This window comes from Taurulus bubalis (genome assembly GCF_910589615.1).
Source record: "Taurulus bubalis genome assembly, chromosome: 4".
Taxonomy (NCBI): Eukaryota; Metazoa; Chordata; class Actinopteri; order Perciformes; family Cottidae; genus Taurulus; species Taurulus bubalis.
In genome coordinates this window covers 7523966-7539882 of record NC_136592.1, presented here as the reverse complement: position 1 = coordinate 7539882, position 15917 = coordinate 7523966, and the positions used below count along the sequence as shown (strand labels likewise).

General features: G+C 44.8%; 1 protein-coding gene across 1 annotated transcript in view; it reads left to right on the top strand.

The window, feature by feature from the left end:
- Nucleotides 1–15917, top strand: part of mtss1lb (MTSS I-BAR domain containing 2b) — a gene marked incomplete at both ends in the record, with an annotated part of 60995 nt that overhangs the window by 18925 nt on the left and 26153 nt on the right. The window lies entirely within an intron of this gene.

Sequence of the window (15917 nt, the reverse complement as noted above, 5' to 3'; positions counted from 1 at the left end):
TCCTCATTTGCTTCGCTTTTCATACCTGGAGATTCTGTCTGTTTTTTTCGGCAGCTACCAATGTTTTGGGTAGAAGTTGCTGTTTGTAGAAGCATAACATCCTGAATTCATTATTGTCGCACTTCTGTGATTTTTAACTGGTGGTGCCCGTTGATGTTTTGGTGTGCTCATAGTTTATTTCTCACGACCTGCAGCGCTAACTCTGCGTAAAGTCTCCGTTAGCACTATACTTGCTGTACTTGCACAATTCCATGTGGCATGTTGGCCAGCCATGTGTTAGAAAGTGTAAAAAACTTACATTTACCTCATATTTTGACTGTTTTTAACCAGTTGGATTAAATACTTTAAATGTCCATTAAGCTATCATGACATTGCGGCGATGTGTCTTCTACCCCCCTGCTGCGAGCACATCCTGGACTAGTTGAAAGTTTTAATGCAAACTGTGCTACACTCTTCTTGAGTTTGATGAATGGATTCTATTTGTGTTTTTTGGCTCGGCATTCTCGATATTCCCTGCGTAGGCTTCACGCTGGCCGCTAGTTTTAATAGTGTGGGCTGGGAGCTGAGCGGGTCAGACAAACACTCACCGCCCACTGCAGGCCCTCTGAATACTACAGCAGCGCTGACGGAGGACCACTGTGGCTGTAACACAGGGACTTTCTCCTCCTGTCGGTACTTATTAGGTGCAGCTGCCAGGCAGTGGAGGCGATGTTGATGTGTGTGTGGGGCCCCAGGTGGGACCCCACAGAGGAGGATACAGGAAGAGGCACGTGCTGCTTTTACAGGCCAGACAGGAAATCACCGAGCTCCGTCAGCTCATTACGCTGCAACATCGCTCCCACCGAGAGGCAGGACTATCACACGGATGACGTTGGCACGGAGATGCAGGCTGAGACGCATCAGAGGCTCCTTGTACTTTCAGTGCCGATGAGTCAGTGCTTGCTGCCGGAGACCATTTGTCACATTGCTGTACAATCGCTGCTCTTTCGCAGTGTGTGATGTTCTCTAATAGATTCGTTAAATGGATGGAGGCAGAATACGGAGCCAATAATGACGCTCTCTGTCTTCCTGCCATTTGCTATGTCAATGTGCCGCTTATTACAACACGTGTGTGTGTGTGTCTGTGTGAATGGAGCTCAAAGGGTACTGACAATCCTGTGCTGTGCTTTTGTACCAACGCTCACATTTAAGAGTCTGCGTTGGCCTCCCATACAGCCTGTCAACCAAGTTGTATGTCAACCAAAGTGCATTATAAGAATTATGGTGTCAAGAAACGTTATTGTCCACTCCAAAGGCCATGTATCATAATTGTCATAATTTAATCCGGTTGAATATACCAAGTCTTTTTAGATAGTTGACAAACTAATTTCCATTTAATTATGTTTCATATCTTTCAGGAAGTTAGCCTTCATAGTCTCTTGGTTTTACTAGTGGGGGCAATTTGGGTTGGTCCATCAATTCGGTCCAGTCTGACATTTTGTAGGTCCGTGAAAGTGAGCACAGCCATAAAGGCCATACAATTCACAATGCTGAACTTCGTATTAATTGTATGATCTCTTAACATTGTTTCTACTGAAACACGGAAGACATTCCCATCAGCCTCAGCTGTACTTTTGAAATTAATAGCACGCTAAACAAAGGCAACTAACATGTTTACACATATCTACTTTAGCATGCTAGCGTTGTTACTGTGTGCTAGTTGCATGAAACCGAATGCAACCAAACCCCGTCTGACGGTGACAAACTGTCTCTTTGGCAAAAGTACACACACTAGAACTGTCAGCAGTGCAACCGTCACATTCACTTTTTCCTTTTTTCACATTTTCCTGAATAACGTGTTTGTTATTTTAATTAAACGCAGGCAAACACATACTTGACTTTATCTTTTAGTTGATGATTTAAGAGCCGGCAATGTGTCTCGCTCACACCTAGGCCACGCCCCTAGCTGCAAGACAGATTTCCGTGTAATCTCGTTACATCCCGAGAAATCCAGCTGCGGCGCTTTATCCTTCTAACCATCTCGCCAGGGGTCAGACGGGTTGAGAACAGTGGAGTTTTGGACCTAGAAGCAGAACTCGGACAGAGGTTTGCAAAAGTTCACTAAGGCGCCGGGACCGGAAGAATGAAAGGATATTATAAACACAGTTGGGAAGTAATACCACGAGACACATGTAGGGAATAGATGACAGAAAACGCTGGACTGTGCAATAATGTGTTGTGTTACATTGTTTTCTGTATGATACATAAAAAAGGAGTAGCACACTTATTGAACAAAGCTGTGTACTCTATATACATACTGTTTCAGATGACCAATGGGAAATAGTCCCTCTAAACAGAGACTTGTGGTTCAGTCCCGCTGGATCACGGCCACGCCTTGTTTTTCTGCTTTATTCAGCTGTCCATCTCAAGGTGAAAACATTAAAATAAGGCAGCATGGAGGGTGAGAGAAACAGTTTTCTTTGTGCTTGTGATGGTGTGTGCGTGTGTGTGTGTGTGTTGTGTTGTGTGTGCGAGTGTGTGTGTGTGTGTGTGAGAGAGAGTTGGTGAAATCGAGCAGGAGGAAATGTGCAAGTGTTTGTGAATTCCCTGGCGAGGGGTGAATTTGAGTGCACATTTAGGTGTCTTCTCCACTCCACTGTTATAGCCCAAACATTGACTTTCCCCATGGCCAACCAGCTGTGTGTGTGTGTGTGTGTGTGTGTGTGTGTGTGTGTGTGTGTGTGTGTGTGTCTGTGTGCGTCTGTCTGTGTTCGTGAGAGAGAGCATACCACAGCAAAATGGAAGCACATAAACAAACACACAACACGTCCGCTGCCCTGATGTGGGTAGATGGAGGCCATGTGTGTGTGTGTGTGTGTGTGTGTGTGTGTGTGCATGTGTGTGCGTGTGGTGTTTCCCACGTTTAAAGACCTGTCCGTTCTGCTGATCCACTCCTCTTCAGCCTTGCTCAGTGAGCAGACACACAGCCAGCCATTGACAGACAGCATTGTTTGCTCCTTCGATGTTTCATTTGAAAGGGATTTCTTTTTTGTCACTTTCCTTTTCTGCTGGAAACAGTTTGACAACTTTCTGCTAAGAAGCTGAAACCACATGAAAGAGAGCGTGTCCAAAGTGGGCTGCTGTTACATTGGAAGCAGCCGACACTTATCGGCCTCGCTAGCCTTTTTTTCAAGTCATGATCGAGTTGGGCCACAGACTCTGAATTGTCTCTCCTTCCAGATGATCGTATATTCATCTGAAACGGGCACATTCATAAAGAGAACAGGGACATTTATGGTTATGAGTTTGTGTGACTGTGTGAGGGAACAGGGTGAGAGCTTGTTCTCGCTGCTCGCTAACCAGCACCAGAGCTTTGTTCCATACGACCACGTGACACGCTTATTTTGTTCATCGAGCAGATAGTTTTTTTCTTCAGAGGTAATTAACACGACTATCAAACTGAAACAAAGATGGCAGGTTGTCCCTAGCCACACTACATGTTGTATGTACACAGATATTAAGTATATAACTAACAACATTTACTTCACCGAGACACGTCTGGTTTGAAATAACTTTATTGGTATTAAGTAAGAATGCTGAGCAGATGAATACAAAAAAAGTCACAGGCTTCAGTTTTTTTATTTGTGAAGTCAGCACCATGTATAGCCAGCGCTATCCTAGAGGTGTGTGTGTGTGTGTGTGTGTGTGTGTGTGTGTGTGTGTGTGTGTGTGTGTGTGTGTGTACTCATTTATAAGTTGTGTTCAGGGATTTCTGTAGAAAAACAAATGTGCACCACTTTCTGTCTTTCTGTTTGATTCATCAACTCTTCTCTCTTTATTCCCATGATGGATGTCAATAACGACGATGTCTATGATGATGACGACGATGATGATGATGATTATGATGATGCATCTTGTTTTATCGCCGACTCTCTCTCTTCTTGTCTCCTCTCACCGTCTCTGCAGTAGCAGCAGTAAAACCTGGGTCAATCCCAGGTCGCTCACTATGTACACTTGGCACAAGGATCAGCTGTATAGCTCCACTGTGTGTGTGTGTGTGTGTGTGTGTGTGTGTGTGTGTGTGTGTGTGTGTGTGTGTGTGTGTGTGTGTGTGTGTGTATGTGTAAGAGAGAAACAGATGATGATAATGATGATCTGATAGTGCATAATGCCTGCATTTTTATTGCCGGGCTGCATGACTGCATCTGAATGCATTATGCATATTAATACTTATAATACACACACACACACACACACACACACACACACACACACACACACACGTTCTGATGCTTCCTCCCCCCTCTTTCATTATCTACGACTGAGCACGTTTATAGGGATTGGATTGTGGATCAGCTCACCATTCAGTGGATGCAGAGTCATCTGACCAATGTTTGTGCCGTGTGATATACTATATATTGTCTATATATTAACTATATATCGACTATATATCGACTATATATTGACTATATTGCCTTCCAATTGCTTTTCATCCGGTCGTGAGAGCATTTTGGAATGTTTTCTCAGTTTTTGGGGTGTAAAAACATCCGGACTCCACTGGGTTACACGCAGCGAGAGCTTTATGGTCCTCTGGCCGATGGTGCCGACACACACATGGTCTCAATGCCTTTTCTATTACACCCTCTACATTTGACGATGTGAAATGATCACCGACTGGACGCGACATGAACACGAGTGAATGTTTATTCTCCCGCTAAACAAGAAGTGGGGCAGAAACAACTTCAGATGGTGGAAAGGAGAAATAAATAGGCTGGAAAACTCATTTCCACCATGTTTATCTTCTTCAGGAAGAATGCTGGGGGGCAGGAAGCAATGAAGTTTATGGGAAATGTGGTCTTGATTTTGAGAAACACTACCACCAATAATACTACTGCTGTGACTATGGAGGCTGATGCGTTCACTTACATTTCACCAAGGTGGGAATTTTAATTTATAAACCGCTACATACGGCACATTTAACAGCCGACGGGAAAGAAGAGCAGGTTGATTTCCTCTCAATCGAGAACGCTCCGATCCTTGCGAGAAGGGCAGCTTGTGTGTCTCGAATAGCAGTGAAACGCATGTGGATTGTTCCAGTCCTCCTCAATGGAGTGGCGACTGAGTGAGAAGACAGAGAGGTCCGCGCTTGAGAGAGCGGGGAGCGATGAAGACGGGAAACGGACAGAGGACTGTTGTGGGGAATTGTGGGGCAGTTTCCTTTGACTCACTGTAGCTGTGGATCCGGCCACAGATGGCAGAAGCTCTATATTTCAAGCAGTTACGCATAAATTGTATCCAATTTATTCATTCCACCATTACTTCTAGTTGTTTCAGCCGTTACTTTAAGCTTTTCAGATGCTAATCTGTTACTCTTAACTATGTTTTGTTTCTTCTTTTCTTTTATCTCCATCTGCTCATGAATGCAAAATCCATGGGCACCACAGTTTTGGTATCGGAGGCGCTCTGGTTTCCCGGTATAGAGCAGTCGTGTTGGAGCAGGCTCTGTGGACAGCAAAACGCACACTTGGAATCCATCGGCTGTCGTCTATACGACGACACAGCTTTTATTTTTGCTTTTTAGAAAATGCATCTGCATTCCTGTGCAGGTATCTGTTCATAAAGGTTAACAGTAGACAAGTTGCTAACCGGACTGTAACCAATGCAGAATGAGGAAGTTTTTAGTTTTTACCCCCCGAAATAATGCCTTAAACTTTTCACCCACCACTCACTTGAACAATTCCCCCCTCAGCGGGCTAAATTAATCTTCTCTGCTCACACGCCCGTAAGTCTCCTCTCATGCTCACTCGTAACATGTGGCGTCCGGGCGTTACAGCTGACTCAGCGTGTCATCATTAAAAGTCAAATGGGGCTTTGGGAGGAGGAGAAGGTTCAGCGACGTATTGTTGCATCGGAGGTACGTGAAAAAAACACAACAAACTATGAAATAACTAAACACAATACAAGTTGCTGCTTGTTTTTCTTTGCTTCAAAGCTTCAAAGTCTGCTGAGTGTGTATACATGTGTGTGTGTGTGTGTGTGTGTGTGTGTGTGTGTGTGTGTGTGTGTGTTCATTCAGTAATAGAAAAAAGCATTCAACACTCCCTCATTAACTAGCTGGCTGCCTGGCAGGGCATTCCATGCTGGCTGCACTGATGACTCTCTGGGTGGGACGAAGAGACGGAACGCTCCGATGTGGGGCCACTTAAGTTAATACGGCTACATGCACACACACACACACACACACACACACACACACACACACACACACACACACACACACGCAGATACTCTCCCACACGCACACTCACTCATGCACATGCAATGTTGACATGCATGCATTAGCTCACATGCATGTGTGTGTAAACATGCAGGCGATGCTCAAGCATGCATGGTTCAGCCATGACATGCAATGGGAAGGTTTCGTGATCATTTCAGTGTGTGTGTGTGTTTGGGACTCGCTCCGACTCCGACTTGGATCTGCCGTCCCCTCAGCCAATCACAGACAAGCGGGATCACGTTTGCGAGCGCGGTTGCCAGGCAACAAGGGGGGTAAAAGAGAGAGAGCGAGAGAGAGAGAAAGAGAGAGAGGGGGGAACAAATAAATTGGCATGTTGTTGCCAAGAGGAGAGGAGGAATCTGAGCAAGATGGCTTAATTGCGTTTTGCAGATAGCACGCCAGTCACGGTCAACTGGAGGCGCATCATGCAACCGGAGGGCCAAACCCTCCTCAACCCCACTGCACACATTCCCACTCATGATAAATATGATGCAAATCTAGAATTGAACTGTCTGCCTCTCTCCCAGTGTGTCTCTTCCCATGTCCAGTGGGGCCGTTTATCTGAACCATGTGATGTGGAGATAGAAACAGGAAGGGAGGGCCACTGTGTGGGAGTGAGGCTTCGCAGGGCGGTCAGATATAAGGCAAGGCTTTGAACTTGAGCGTATCCCGGGGCTTTCTGAAAAGATGTTTTCAATTTTTGTGAGACAAAATGACAAAATTGATAAATTGATGATCGAACCAGCCTTTAGAGACACGTTTCCCACCGAGCGACTCTTCAATTAACAGATTGGCAGTTGCAGCTCTGGAAATGAGAAACTCATTTTCTTTTCCAAGCATATCGGAGATCTACGGTGGCCTAGGAGGTAATGTGAAACAACCTGAAACGCTCTCCAGAGCCAGTGTTTGGTTTGGCCGTTCTGGGCTACCGTAGAAACATGGCAAAGCAACATGGCGGACTTCGTAAAGAGGACCCGCCGCCCATGAAGATATAAAGGGTTTATGGTGATTATACACTATTTATTTTTCTTTCTTTCTTTCTTTCCTTCATTCCTTTTTTGTTTGTCTCTTTCCTTCCTTCCTTCCTTCCCTCCCTCCAGCCTTTCTTTCCCTTGTAAGACCATGGCTGAGAGGATGAGAGGCCTGTTGTTGTGGAGGGCTACATAAAACACCATTATTGTCTTTAATTAAGCCTCAACTTCACTGAATTTCTCCCCCATCCTTTTCCCTCCCTCTCTCTCACTCTCACTCTCTTTTTCTCTCCCTCCTCTGTGGAGTTTTTTTTTCTCTCACTCCTCAATTCTTCTCGTGCTTCCTCTCGCCCCATCGCTCACCCCGAGCGCTACTCCTCTCTTGTTCGCCCTCAGCTCCGTCTTCTTTCCCAACACGTTCCTCCCATCAAATCCTGCCTCCCATCATTCCCATTGCTCCTTTGCTCTCCTCCCTCCCTCTCTCCCTCCCTTCCTCTCTCCATCCCTCTCTCTGTCTCTGGCAGCTCTCTATAAGGACATTTCCTGATGTCACAGTGCAGCATTGTCCCAGAGGTCAACAACACAGGACATGCTCTGTTGCACACACACACACACACACACACACACACACACACACACACACACACACACACACACTCATGCACACACACTCATGCACACGCAGTGCACTCACTCAGTAAGCAATGGGAAGCTGAGTCCAATGAGTCTTGCTGCTCCAAGGCCAAGTCCTGTTTAATGAGAGAAGAGTGAGGAGTGGCATGCATGCAAGAGAACGTGTGTGTGTGTGTGTGTGTGTGTGTGTGTGTGTGTGTGTGCGTGTGTGTGTGTGCTATGGGGCATAGTCGGTTCCTTAATGTGCTGTTTACTGCAGCATCGAGTTATTTTCAAATTTACAGTAGATTTAGTGTTTTCATTTAGTTTTTTGGTGGTTTCATCATCGAATATTTCGCAATTTGTCTAAATTTATTGTAAAACTAGTAGCACTTAGAGCTAACTGGGTATAGTGGTGTGTGTGTGTGTGTGTGTGTGTGTGTGTGTGTGTGTGTGTGTTTAGAGTCAGAGAGAGTTAGGTGATAATCCGCAGCATTAACAGCCATCAGCCAGGCGTGATAACTGTTGTGGCTGCTGCTGGCTCAGCTGTACCCACACACACACACGCACACACACACACACACACACACACACACACACACACACACACACACACATGCACACACACACACACACACACACACACACACACACACACACACACACACACACACACACACACACACACACACACACATGCACAACTATCCCTCTGAGGACCCTCCATCGACCCCGTCTGATTACACTACCCTGTAAACCCGACCGTAATGAACAGAGGACGCCCTTTAAGGGAAGCTCCACCCACTGCTCTGCATAGTTGTCACGCCGCCGGATGTTTTTATCGCAACCTACTGGTCCACGGTAACGTCTTCAAATGTCTTCTTTTGCTTGTCTAAGAGTCCAAAACCGAAAGATTGTCAATTTTCAAAGATACAAGACAAAAAGCATCACATTGTCACATGTGACGTTTGTCTATTGTCTGTTCGTGTTCCGGTGCGTGCATTACGTCATCTTTCATCCATTCAATTTTTCTTCTTCTTTCCTCCACCCTTCATCCCTGTCTCCCCGCTGGGGCTCTGGTGCATCGCCATGGCAACAGTGGCTCACACACAGATGCCAGTGTGTTATGTTTTTTTGTGTGTCTAACGAGGGGTCAGACATTCCTACACGCACACATTCTATTCCATCATCAACTGTGATATCTTTGGACGTTGGAAGTTCATTCTTGACCTCTAATTCTTTTTTTATCTCAACTCAAGGTCATATGGTGCGATGCAGTTGAAAGCGGAGTTTCTCTCACACGACTCTGGTGAAGACATCGTGTCTATGGAGTCTTTGACGGCCTTATTCTGTGCATTCACTTGACACAGCTGACGGGAAACGTTTGGAAGTTATTTGTCGTGGTGTGTGGACTGTTCTCCTGAACGCCGCTGGTCGCTGCATGGAGGAGAGAGAGACATTAGTAACACACAGCGGATCCGTGCTTCCCACGGCTACCTGACCTCCTGCCAGCCAGGCTGCTGAGAGAGAAAGTGTTCTCAGGGACACGCTGTCACCTCCTGAACAGCTGTGTGTGTTAAAGAGAGAGAGAGAGAGAGAGAGAGAGAGAGAGAGAGAGAGAGAGAGAGAGAGAGAGAGAGACTTATTTCATGTTTGATGTCAGGAGAGGCAGATGAGCATACATGCTGTCTGGACTACATTACCCACAATGCTATATTTAGTCCACTGCAGTGTGTGACTCAGCACAGCCGAGTCTCTGGTCTGGCGGCGTTGCTCTCGCTGGTTGTTATGCTGCTCCGTTATATGCATATTTTTAAAAAAACAGCAGCATCATAATAATCATAATTGCCGGAAGCCACATGATTGATTCTAGCATCCAGAGAGTACTGAAACGCACTCAGGAAGGATTATAATGCGTGATGGTTGCTCTTAATCAGAGGCGCTCAGTGGTTCGTATCCACATCAGACACCGAGGATACGTATTAGTGTGAGATTAAACAGTCATTATGAGTGCTATAAGGGTTAATATCATTCATAAGCGCATGTGTGTGTGTGTGTGTGTGTGTATAATCCTCTTTCTGCTTCCCCGACACACCCAGACACATTTCTCACCCTGAGGCAACTCATATGACGCGTCCACGCAGATGGCATGCTGCCTGTTCCGCCATCTGCAAGCCGCATGGTCGCCGCTGTGCACGTGAACGCGCCGGTGCTGTGAAGGCCGTGTGAGAATGCAAATCATGTTATGATTACTAATATTATGTTCGAGTGAGATTTGCATTGACAAAAATGCAAAATAAATTGCTAGCTTAAATGCTAGCCTCAAAACACCATCTTGAAAAGCTTGTAAAATTGCCGAAGTCACGGTGACGATATGTGAAGCCGGAGGTATGCAGGGAGCATGTGAGCTCTGCGTGGTCGCGTGTAAATTGGTGAAGTAACGAGAAGCGGATTCCGAAGCGTCTTTTTCTACGCGGGGGCGGGCTCATCTATGGTAGTCATGTTTCTGTATGAACTCTACACGCAAGCCGGCGTGTCAGGAAGCCGTGGAGAGCAGTCACCCTCAGGGCTTCGTGTTACGTGTGTGTGTGTGTGTGTGTGTGTGTGTGTGTGTGTGTGTTTGGGGAGAGTGTTTCTTTCTTCGATGCTCTTCTCTTAGAGTGCATGGCAAGGAATACCAGTTGACTTGACCTTCAATCATTTCATCATGGCTGACAAAGAAAAACAAATTAAATCCTGTTGTAACTGTCTTGTGTTCAAAGCTTAGATTGTACAAGAAGTGGTCGTCGCCATCGTGGTTTGTGGACGGTCACTTTGTCGTCTTGAGTCCGGCGATTTCGCAGTCGCCATCTTGGATTGCGGCCGTCGCCATGTGTTTTTTTTTTGGAAACGATGAAAGGAAGTTACCATATTTGGAATGCGGAGGAGTGACGGAGAGAGGTCTCTAGTAGTGGGAGCTACTTGACAATCACAGTGAGCCCGCCCTAAAGCATACCCTCTTTGATGGTCTCTAAATGATCATACTTTACTAAATGAACATCATGCTGTATTGAAGAAGACTTGAAACTAGAGATTGAGACCATTCACTCATGTTTACAATGTTTACTGAGGGAATAAAACAAGAGCAAAGTAGAGTCATTTTCTCATAGACTTCTGTACAATCTGATTTATTTTTTTGCAACCGGAAGAGTCGCCCCCTGCTGGTCAGGAGACATAATGCAAGTTGTAAGGCTTCACTCGGCAGAACCGGAGGTTGCCAGCCCTCGTTTTGGCGAGTGTCAACCTTGCAAGTGACCCTTATTCCGCTCCACCTCTCTCCGGGGGTGACCCCTGACCTCGCTCTGTATTTCTTGTTTTTTGCTCGATAAAACATCGCCTGACAAGAACACATGATATTTCATTATAACCGCTGGCCACAACCGCTGCACCTGGGACGGATACATCAGCTCGTTTGTGATCAACCAACAGGAGGCGACATGTTTCATAGTTCCAGCTGCTGGCTCAGGCAACATGTTTAATGTACTGATACACGATGATAAAAGTATCAATCTCTTCTGAATCTGTCCCAAAAATATTATACTATTCCTTTGAATGGACTTTCTTTAAGATATGTGGCGCGCAGAGGGAGTTTATTCGATACAAATACAGTTACATTTCCTGTTTCCAGACAAAGTTTTTTTAGCCTTTCCACAGTGCAACTGCACAGAGAATCATCTCACCCTACTGGCAGACCTGAGTTACTTTAATGATGAAAAACAAGACTCTGGACCAGATTGCATGACTCATTTGACAGGTATTTCAGTGTATGGATAAGAACACGTGACTTGTCTCCAGCGATAACTTTCAGTTATTTGTGCATGCGTGTTAAATCCTCATTAAACTGCTGTGCAAAGTGAGGGAATTGCCCAGCGGCTATACAATATTGTTCAGCTGACCACCTCAATGTGAGGCTGGAGTATGCACGCACACACACACACACACACACACATGCTACGGAGATAAGCTTTCAGTGTGAGAGAGAGGGAGAGAGAGAGAGAGCTCTTTAAGATCATGTGTCGCGTAGCCTCGAGATCTTAGGGAGTCCAGACGGTGGAGAAAATCTGGGAGAAGCACCGCCGCCTCCACGTTCAACCGCTTTGTTTGTCAGCGTTCTCACCAGATTACAATCACCGGATACAATGTTCTTGTCTGGACGTATCATTTGTAGGTGTCGCACTGGTGTTATTATTACCGAACAAAAGGATGTACTGATACGAGACATCCACCTGAAATTCAAATGTCAAACATTCATATATCGACGAGAGAAAAGGCGTTAGATCGATATCGGTTTGCTGAGGTGCACAAATGTATTTTGAATTGATTTTCCTTTCCATTGATTGGGGCTCAGTGTCAGGTTGCTGGATCAGAGTAAGGGGGAGGTGAAACAGTAATGTTCTATGTGACGACGTTGTGATATTTACCATGGTAAAGGCTGAGATGGTTTGAAGCACATTAGTGAGGTCATCAACCATGAAGCTGGTAGCGAATCAGTTTCCTTTACAATATGATTTTCCATGTAGTTTTTAACTCTTTTTTTAAGTACTTTCTCGTCAATGAAAACAGAAACACAAGGCATTCTATGGAGCCCCAAAACGAAATGTAAAACAACTTAATCAGACTTGTCAAACAAATCTAACTGATTATGACAATTAAATGTAACAGTAGCTAAAGCATTATATATTATGTATATACATTTAATATTTACATTATATTTAGTCATTCAGGCATTTTATGCCACATCAATCAAGTTGCATTCATAAAGCACCTTTCAAACTAATCCAATGCAATTCAAAGTGCTTTCAAAATGACGAAAATGAGGCAAAAATGGAAAGATTAAGAAATTAGAAAAATAAATGAATTAATAAAATACAACTCTGATTAAATTGATCATGGTCAAAATGATAAAAAAAAGGAAAGAAAAGCTAAATAAAATAAGAAATATAATATGTATAAATACAAAAACGTTTGTTCCCGGTCGTCTTCATTTGCGTGGAATATTGCGTTCATCATAAACAATGTGCGTTATCTTCTACGCAGTGGACAAACGGCTAACTCTTAGCACGTCGTTGTGTGCTCGTCCGTGGCAATGGGATCTGGTCAAGAATAAGCTTTCTGGATCTCAAGCTTCTGAGAAAAAGAAAAAGAAAACATTAGAGCAGCATGGCGTTGCGGTTCATTTTTTTAAGGGGGAATTGAGCAGGATTTCACTCTGGAAGAGCAAAGTGCCAAACCTCCCAGCTCGCCTTTCATTCACACAGCAGCCAATAATTTGTGCTCATGGTTTGGGAGGGGGGCTGCGACAGGTGAGATCAGACCGGACATGTTTATACAGCTCTCCTAGAGGCCTACCTATCAACTCGCCTTCTACTTTACAACCCACATGTCTGTCCTCAGACCCAGGAGAAAGCCTTTTAAGTCCCTCGGAACTTCTTGACTTTTTTTTCCTTCTTCCGCTCTTTGTACATGTTTCCACATTTTCTTGAGTAATGTCAGTGCTGGCTTCACTTTCTGCGTTGCTATATTTAGCTGCAAAAACTGTCCGACCCCGTCCACCCCCTCGTTTTTGAGTAAATATGCCCTTGTCTGGAGGCCTATAGTTCAGCCCTGCCTTGGTCTCTGGGGAAAGAGTGTGTATATGATTTTTCAGTTTGTGTATTCATGTGTGTGTGTGTGTGCGTGTGAGAGATTTTAAGCCCATGTAATCAAAGCCAGAGAGTGTGCATGCTTTCCCAGGCCCAGCTGACTCCACTCTAACCCATTACACCAGCGCAGCTCTCTGTTCTACAGTATCCTACATGCTAATGGCTCCAAGGCGCTGAGTATCCGTGCGTGTGTGTCCGGCCGGGCAAGGACGCCGGCGTTAGAGCAAACTCTGTGATGTTTGCCAATGGTCTCTGCACTCCTGGTCTCATCCATGCTTTCTTGCGGTTGCACTTCCAGATGTTTGCTGATCTCAGGGGTTTGATGATGGACCTTTACTGCGGTTGCCCACATCAAAGAGTGACATTGCATTCATTCAGAAGAAGACGTCACTTCAACATAAGTCACTTTGTCAACTCTCAAAATGTCAAGATAGAACACAGACATCTAGCTTTACTTGTGATGTAAAGAACAGTGCTCAGCGCATCACACAGTAGCCGGACGCGAGTGAAAATGTGTGTGAGGAAGAAGAGCAGTACTAACACTCCTATTATGCTCTCTTATGGCTCCGACACTTTCAAGTCAGTGCTTTGAGCTGTCAGGTTGTTTGTATGCGTATTCCCAGGGAAGCAACACATCTCTGCCTGAGACAGGAACATGTGAGTTGGAAACTGTAGACAGAGAGCTGGCAGAGTTGAACGTGCTGTTGTCCCTGAAAAAAAAATGCGAACACTCCCATAACGTCAGGTATCTTCAATGCTTTTGAGCTGAAGCTTCTGGCTCTGACCCTTGACCTCTTTCTGGTCAACACAGACACACTTGGGCTTCTCTGATCAAGGTGGATGTTATTGTAGCATTCAGTAGGTCCTTCGTCTTTATTCTATTCTTCCCATTAGAGTAGATGATATGGATGACACCATCTCCCAGTAATGTGTATATTATCTTTTAGTATTGCTAAATCAATATATGTTATGTAGGACATCTGGGTAAATAAATAAAGAACTGTTTATGGCAACAACAAAAAAAGAAGCCAGATTGGATTGTCTGTTTTAACTTACCCAGTTCAGTAAACATCTCTCTGACACACTGACAAAGAATGTAACATTGCCACATAAAGGCACAAAGCAAATGTACAATCTATTGTTGGACAATTGCGCTGGATTGCACTACACAGTTGTTCACATCAGTTTGTTTCCCTCCTGTGGAGTTTAGAAGTGGCTGCTGCTAATTTGACTCTCCATGAGAGTCTTGATTCTTTTCTACAGCTTGAATTAGGAGTCGTATAGTTTGAATTGTGGAGCCACTGGTATGTTGGAGCAACAGAACTACTTGGTTAGGTTTAAGAAAAGTTCCTTTGTTACGTTACTTAAGTTACATACATAAGCTTACATACCTCACTAACCCTTTTTTGTTCAGTTTCATTTTATGGATGATTTGCATTTAGAGGAAACTAACTACAAGTTGGATTATCTGTAAAAATAATAGACACACAGAGCTCATTTAGTTCAGTATGAGTGTTGAGTTTTCTGTCGGTCCAAGCAGCAGACGAACTTCGCCAAGAGCGAAACGTGATGGAAATCTGCTTTTCTTTAATCAATAAGTCGCTCGACTATGTCATTTTTCTTAACCTAACTATTTCATGACAATGCATGTCGTATTCACACATTCATACACTGATGGCAGAGGCGGCCATACAAGCTACCAGCTGCACATCAGGATCTCTTCTCAATGCTTGTTCACACACACTCACACACACACCGACAGCACAGCCTTCGGGGGGCAATTTGGGGTTCAGTATCTCGTTCCAAGGACACTTCGACTTGGAGAGGCCAATCTTTCCGATCAGAGGACACTACCTCTGTGCCACGGCCTGTTAGGAGGGCAGGTTCAGTTTCGCCTGTGCATTTAATGAGTGGAAACTGACGCTCGGGGGCCACTGTGTGTGTTTGACAAGTTGGGAGTGAGAACGTGTTGCCTTTTCAGCCTCGGGAGCGTTTCTCAGCTCAGCGGTCATTGGCAATCTTATCCTCATGTCACCATGGCAACAGCAGTTGGGGTGGAGAGATGTGTTTTGACAGGAAGTGACCTCGCCATGACCATCTGATGTCATGGGTCCAGGAAGGGGGTTGAAGGTCAAAGGTGGCATGTTGTGGTGTGTGTGTGTGAATATTAATTTATGTCGACTGGAAGAATGTCTGTCTGAAGATAACTTGTAGTTCCAGTCCAGAGGTAATATTTTGACTGGATTTCAGTTCACAAAATGCCTGGTTTGAGTTTGAACAAAGTCATTTGGAGGTCAAACCAGGTTACTTTTCCTGTTGAGTTAAGCTTCCGGGCTATTCTAATAGCTGTTCATGCGGAAAGTAATGCACGGGAAAAAAACTGATTCACCCAGGAGA